This window comes from Octopus bimaculoides, chromosome 2, assembly GCF_046866305.1.
Source record: "Octopus bimaculoides isolate indiv1 chromosome 2, ASM4686630v1, whole genome shotgun sequence".
Classification (NCBI taxonomy): domain Eukaryota; kingdom Metazoa; phylum Mollusca; class Cephalopoda; order Octopoda; family Octopodidae; genus Octopus; species Octopus bimaculoides.
The window spans coordinates 29,351,813-29,358,186 of record NC_142929.1 but is presented as its reverse complement, the minus strand read 5'-3'; positions in this window follow the sequence as shown (position 1 = coordinate 29,358,186).

Below are 6,374 nucleotides of genomic sequence, written 5' to 3'. Positions count from 1 at the left end.
TAAAGACGGACGAAATACTGCAAAGAATTTTGCCCAGTGTGCTTACTATTCTGCTAGCTCCCTGCTTTCACTGCCTTAGATATCACAATATAATAATTATTTCTACTCTAGGCACAAGGCTTTGAAATGTTTTTGGGGGGGAAGGGGATCTAGTCGATTACATCGACTCCAGTGCGTAACCGGTACTTACTTATTTCATCGACCCCGAGAGAATAGAAGGCAAAGTCGACGTCGGCAGAATTTGAACTTCGAGCGTAGCGGCAGACGAAATACTACTAAGCATTTAACCCGGGCTGCTAACGATTCTGCCAAACCGCCGCCTTTATATCACAACATAATAATTATTTCTACTTTACGCACAAGGCCTTGAAAATTTTGGAGGAAAGGGAGTTAGTCGATTACATTGACTCCAGTGCATAACTGGTACTTATTTTATCGACCTCGAAAGGATGAAAGGCAAAGTCGACCTCGGTAGAATTTGAACTCAGAACGTAGCGAAATATCGCTAAGTATTTCGCCCGGCGTGCTAACGATTCTGCCAGCTCGCCGCCTTTATATCACAATATAACGATAAGCTAATTATTACATTTTCTATCATTTTTATATTATATTTTACTACATTCTATATCATTATTGAATTATATCATATTATATGATGCCCTAACCGACATTATGAATGCAATTAGATGTAAACTACTCATTTGTATTAGAACAATGTTGTTATATACTACACAGAAATATTTTTGCTAAAGTAAATTTATGCTGCATTCAGAGAATATTTCGTGTTACAGTGCGTATTTAATAATAAGTGATACTTCCCAGATAATCCAAACCATGCATGCAATTCATATATGATATATTCCATGTTATATTCAACCGATATTAAGGCGGCGAGCTGGCAGAAACGTTAGCGCGCCGGGCGAAATGCTTAGCGGTATTTCGTCTGCCGTTACGTTCTGAGTTCAAATTCCGCCGAGGTCGACTTTGCCTCTCATCCTTACGAGATCGATAAATAAAGTACCAGTTACGCACTGGGGTCGATGTAATCGACTTAATCCCTTTGTCTGTCCTTGTTTGTCTCCTCTATGTTTTGCCACTTGTGGGCAATAAAGAAATATATATTCAACCGATATGTTCTGGGGTAGGATACGTAGAAAAGTATAGCATATCACTAGTGTGTATATATATATATATATATAAATTAGTGTACATTTAAGCATAAAGAGGCGAGCCTTAACAAGTTGCCTAACATACTAGAAAGACCAGCCAAAAAGTCCAAACCACAGTTATATATACACCAGTAGTTCCCTCTGAAATATATAAATTTATGTGTTTGGATTAGAATACTACCGTTTTATCTTTTACACCAACGAAGCTCGAAGATCGAAATCAGTTGATCTGTAAATTACGAAATCATATTAATTAAATATATAGATAAAAAAAAAACTGTATCATACTTGCCTTATTGATGCAATGTTCGACAGAATTCAACTCACAAATACATACACTCACACATATATGTATCTTTAAAAATACATACAAAGACGTGTATTCATACGTATATGTGTGTATAATACCCTCAGTTTACGGATAAATTCAGACAAATTCACGCCATTTAAAAAAATATTTTGTCTTAGTAACATTCATACGAACAATACGATCGTTGATATCTTTTTAGATGTAATCGTGAATCTCTCAACGGATTTATATTGTAAAGAAAAACCTAATGAAACAGCATTAAACAGTCTAACAGATACACTCAGTTTCGTAAAAACACAGTTTCTTCCAATGAACAAATGTTTAATGAATCCTGTAGTTACTGCAATATAGATCTTTATAAAAGCGACTTTAAAATTCAGTATATTAAGCTGACTAACAAATAATTTCCGTTGTGGTATTAGAGTATATATATATATATATTCGTAAACAAACACATGTATATGTGTGTGGAAATTAATGAGCATATGATAATAATAATAATAATAATAATAATAATAATAATAATAATAATAATAATAATAATTATTATTATTATTATTATCATTATTATTATTATTATTATTGGCAACAAAACGTATCATAGATGCGAAACATTCTTTTAATTTTTTGATACATACACGTATGATTACTAAATAGTCAAAACTTACTGTATTTCTTTGGTTATTTTATTTTACTTGAAATTCTTTTTTATTTTCTAAAAATGTATTTATTATAAAATGCTGGATGTTTTCTTTTCTAACCTTAGGATGCCGAGTACGATTAAGCACTGGTTGATTGTTTCGTAAGTTTCCACCCACTTTTATGTATCACACACACAAACACATGCACGCTCGCATATAGATAATTTTCCTCCTCTCCCTATCTCTATCTTTATTTCTTGTTTTTTCCCCCTTCTTTAATTCCGACGGTTTTAGTTATATGATTGATGACAGCCTCGTTCTTCAAGCGTTTCATAGCATACCTAAATGTTATAGTTAACGTATGTGTCTTACTCTTCGGTTTAGAGTCCCTCGTTAGAAATAAGAAAAACAACGGGAATTTTGTTACGTTATATTCACCCACCATTCATATTATAATTGAAAAAGAAACAACTCCTCTCAATATCCACTTTTTGACTGGTATATCTTAGTGTAAATTGCTACGAAGATTAATGATAACCATCTAATACCGTAACCGGTAGTGGTTGGATTGTTTAACAAATTTATGACAAGATAATATTTACTGAATAACTTAACATGAACACTGAACCATTCTGTATTATATATATATATATATATATATATATATATATAGCGGCGTACGTACACCTTGTCTCTTATATGTATGTATGTATGTATGTATGTATGTATGTATGTATGTATGTATGTATGTATGTATAGCGTTTATAAAGTGCCTATTAAAGTGCTCAACATAACCATTGAGTATAAACTGCATATACGATATTCCATTATATTCCAAAGTAAGTCTGGAAAGAAAACTCGTGCTTTTACACAAATAGTTACATAATATAAGATTGTTGGTTATAATAGTCATAATGTATTGATAGATTGTGCAAGACAATACACATAAAAGTAACTTAGGTTTTAAAATGAAAGATCTTAACTAAACGGTAGTTGTTTATCAAGTATGAACACAGAAGTTGTATTTAAGATAAGAAGCAAAACATGGATCAGTGCAGCTTCTATCCTATTCAGCAGATATAGTCAATGTATTGTAACTTAGATACTCCTCGAAACCTTTAATGTGCTTCACATTTCTTTCTTATATCTTGTAAGTGGAATTTGATTGATGGAAACTGGGCAGAAGGCTACATTATGTCTAACTAGAAGGCATTACTAGGTTTCACGGTTCAATAATGTATGAATATAAGAGACTAGAAATAGTTTAGCAAGGAACAAATTTATTATAAACAATATCAATAAATAGAGGAAAAACCTTGCCTCAAACTATACACAACAGAATCAGAAATTCCTGACTTCCCTCTTAACAAACTCACCATGCTCATTGCATGGATGAGGGAGATATTCGTAGAGTATCAGAATTTGAGAAAAATACACGACCTTCTACCAAGATATAAACAAACGTTTTACTTCCACCTAATTATCTTTAATTAGTGAAGTTTACCACTGGTTAAAAATAAAACTATTGTTATTGCCATTTTACATTTTCGTTTCTGTAAAACTCTCCAAAACTATTCTATTTTGTTTCTGTTGCTAAGTCTTTTCTTTATACAAATATGGATCATCTACATTGGTCAATGTATGTTAGTATGGGCTAAAATTACATCATCCTTATTAACTATTTGATTCCGTCTTGAATGAACTTCATCTACTTCTCAAATGTATATTAAGCTTTAGCTAATACTAATCTTCTTGCAAGAACTGCTTTATACTTTAACCAATGCTTGTAATCGTCTTGGGGTTTATCTAATGACAAGAACAAATTTAGAGAAAACAAAGATATCAAATTATGGAACGCGATGCCATTTACGCTGTAGATTTAATACAAAAATCAATAAAATCCTTTAATACAAATCTAGGAATACAGTCGTTGAACTCTGCAAGGGGAAAGAAACAGAAGATATTGCCTTACATTATAGGAAGTAATGAAGATAATACTGAAAATGAGATGACATAGATGACATTACAGAGGCAGATTAGGTAGATTTAGATACATAAATGAACTTTCGTTAATTACATACGTATGTTCACATGTGAAGCCTTCATGGTGCACAGGAAAATCAATACATGAACTGAAGGAAGAAACAAACAAATTAACCAGAAGTTTTCACGAAAGTTAAAACGACGTTTTCTTGTCATACTTATCCTGAATAATAATAATTTCATTGAATGGGGGAATCATCAAAGCAGGCAGTTTTACGTTTCATACGAGGGTGGGCTGAAAGGTTCATAGGCTTACTATGAAGGAGTGATGCTACATCTGTGAAATCTTGCATGATTTCATTTCAACTTTCCTTATTAATAACTACCTTGTTTTTGTCCCCAGATATACTGACATCTGACTGTTCAAAGACTTCAAAAGCAACTAGTAGCAACAACAGATATGATCGCCATCACTGCAACACAGGTTACTAGCCAATTGTATTTTTATGCTGGAGAACAGATGATAGTCACATGGGGCCAAATTAGAATAGAGTCGGTGAGCAACCAGTTCAAAGCTACAGTCGCGCACAGTAGCCATCGAACACAAAGACGTATGCTGGAGCATTGTCCTGATGAAATAACACCTCTTTCGTCAGTTTCCTTAGGCGCTTGGTTTTTATAGCCTTTCGTAATTGCCCCACCAAGTTGGCATAGTACTTTCCATTGAGGGTGTGGCCCTTTTGAAGATAATTAATAAGCACAACACCTTTTACATCCGAAAAAATTGAGGATATCACTTTCCTTGCTGAAGATACGACATTGTTCTTCTTTGGAGGAGGCGAGGAGGGTGTTTCCACTGCATGGATTGTCTTTTTGACTCTGGCTCAAAGTGATCAACCAAACACTCACCCTGGGCTAGAACATATTTAAGGAAACCAGCTGGATCTGCCTCAAGCAATGTCAGATTTTCCCATGATATGATCAGCCTGATGCGCTTTTGATCAGGTGTCAGAAGCCATGACACCCACCGAGTAGAAACCTTCATCATGCCAAGTTCATTAAGCAGAATATTCTCAACTCTCATACGGCATATACTAACAGCCGTGACTATTTGATCTATTGTCCATCGCCTTTCATCCATCAACATGTGATGAACACGATTAATGTCTTCCCCGGTGGCGGCAGCTGCAGGACGTCTAGATCTTGAGCGATCAAGACTCTCTCTTCCCATCCTAAATTTAGCTGCTCACTTTTGCGCTGATAAAGCTGGAAAGTCATTCCCCAATGTAGCAAATGTGTCACCATGAATGTCGTTGGCGGCCAAACCGTTTTTTTTCAAGTACGTGATAACACCACGATGGCAAATTTTGTCCATTTTCAACAGATGTTGCTACTTGTTTCTTTCGACGTCTTCTAAAGAAATAAGTTTACCTGGAAAGAAACAAGCCAGTTCTTAATAAGATGAGTTGAAATTAATGCATGCAAGATTTCACAGCTCTAGCATCACTCCTTCATAGTCAGCTTGTGAACCTTACAACCCACCTTAGTATGTCTAAATCAGCCATGGTTAAACGTGGCTTGCGTCACTTTCTGAACTGTACACCTAACGAAAAATTCCTGAGAATTTTTTCAGTAGTACAGCCCGCTTGTTGATGAACGATGCCACATGAGGCCCACTTCTCGAAAAAAGTTACCCATGCCTGGCCTACATGATTAGAGAAACTACGAGAATGATTTTAACAATATTGTACTTTAGGTATTTCTCTGGAGAATTTAGATATCAATACATCTATGTAACAAAAGAACAATAACGAAGAGACTAATTAGCTGAAATGAGAAAGAGGCAATTTAATAGTGAAAATTAGTTTGACAGTTAGCAAGTTAGGTTTTCAGATAGATGGTTATTGTCAGTTAGATTGACATCTATATATATATATATACAGAGAAAGAGAGAGAGGAAAAGTGAAAGAGCATTTCAAATTAATGAATTTGAGAAAATATTTAGGATGTCAAGCGGTTGGTGATATAAATTCAAGTTTTTTATAAATTTTATAAATTCAAGTTTTTTAATATTAAAAAGTGCGTTTAGTTTTCTGCAGAGTTCTGGGATCCAGAAAGATATGTAAAAAAAAAAAAATTCAATAAAATAAACAAAAATAAAGTAAAATGACGTAGCTTAATTTAAAGAGGCTTTAAAGCATTTAATGTAAATTTTATAATATAACAAGATGATAAAAATGAAGATGCAGATGATGATGACGACGACGACGA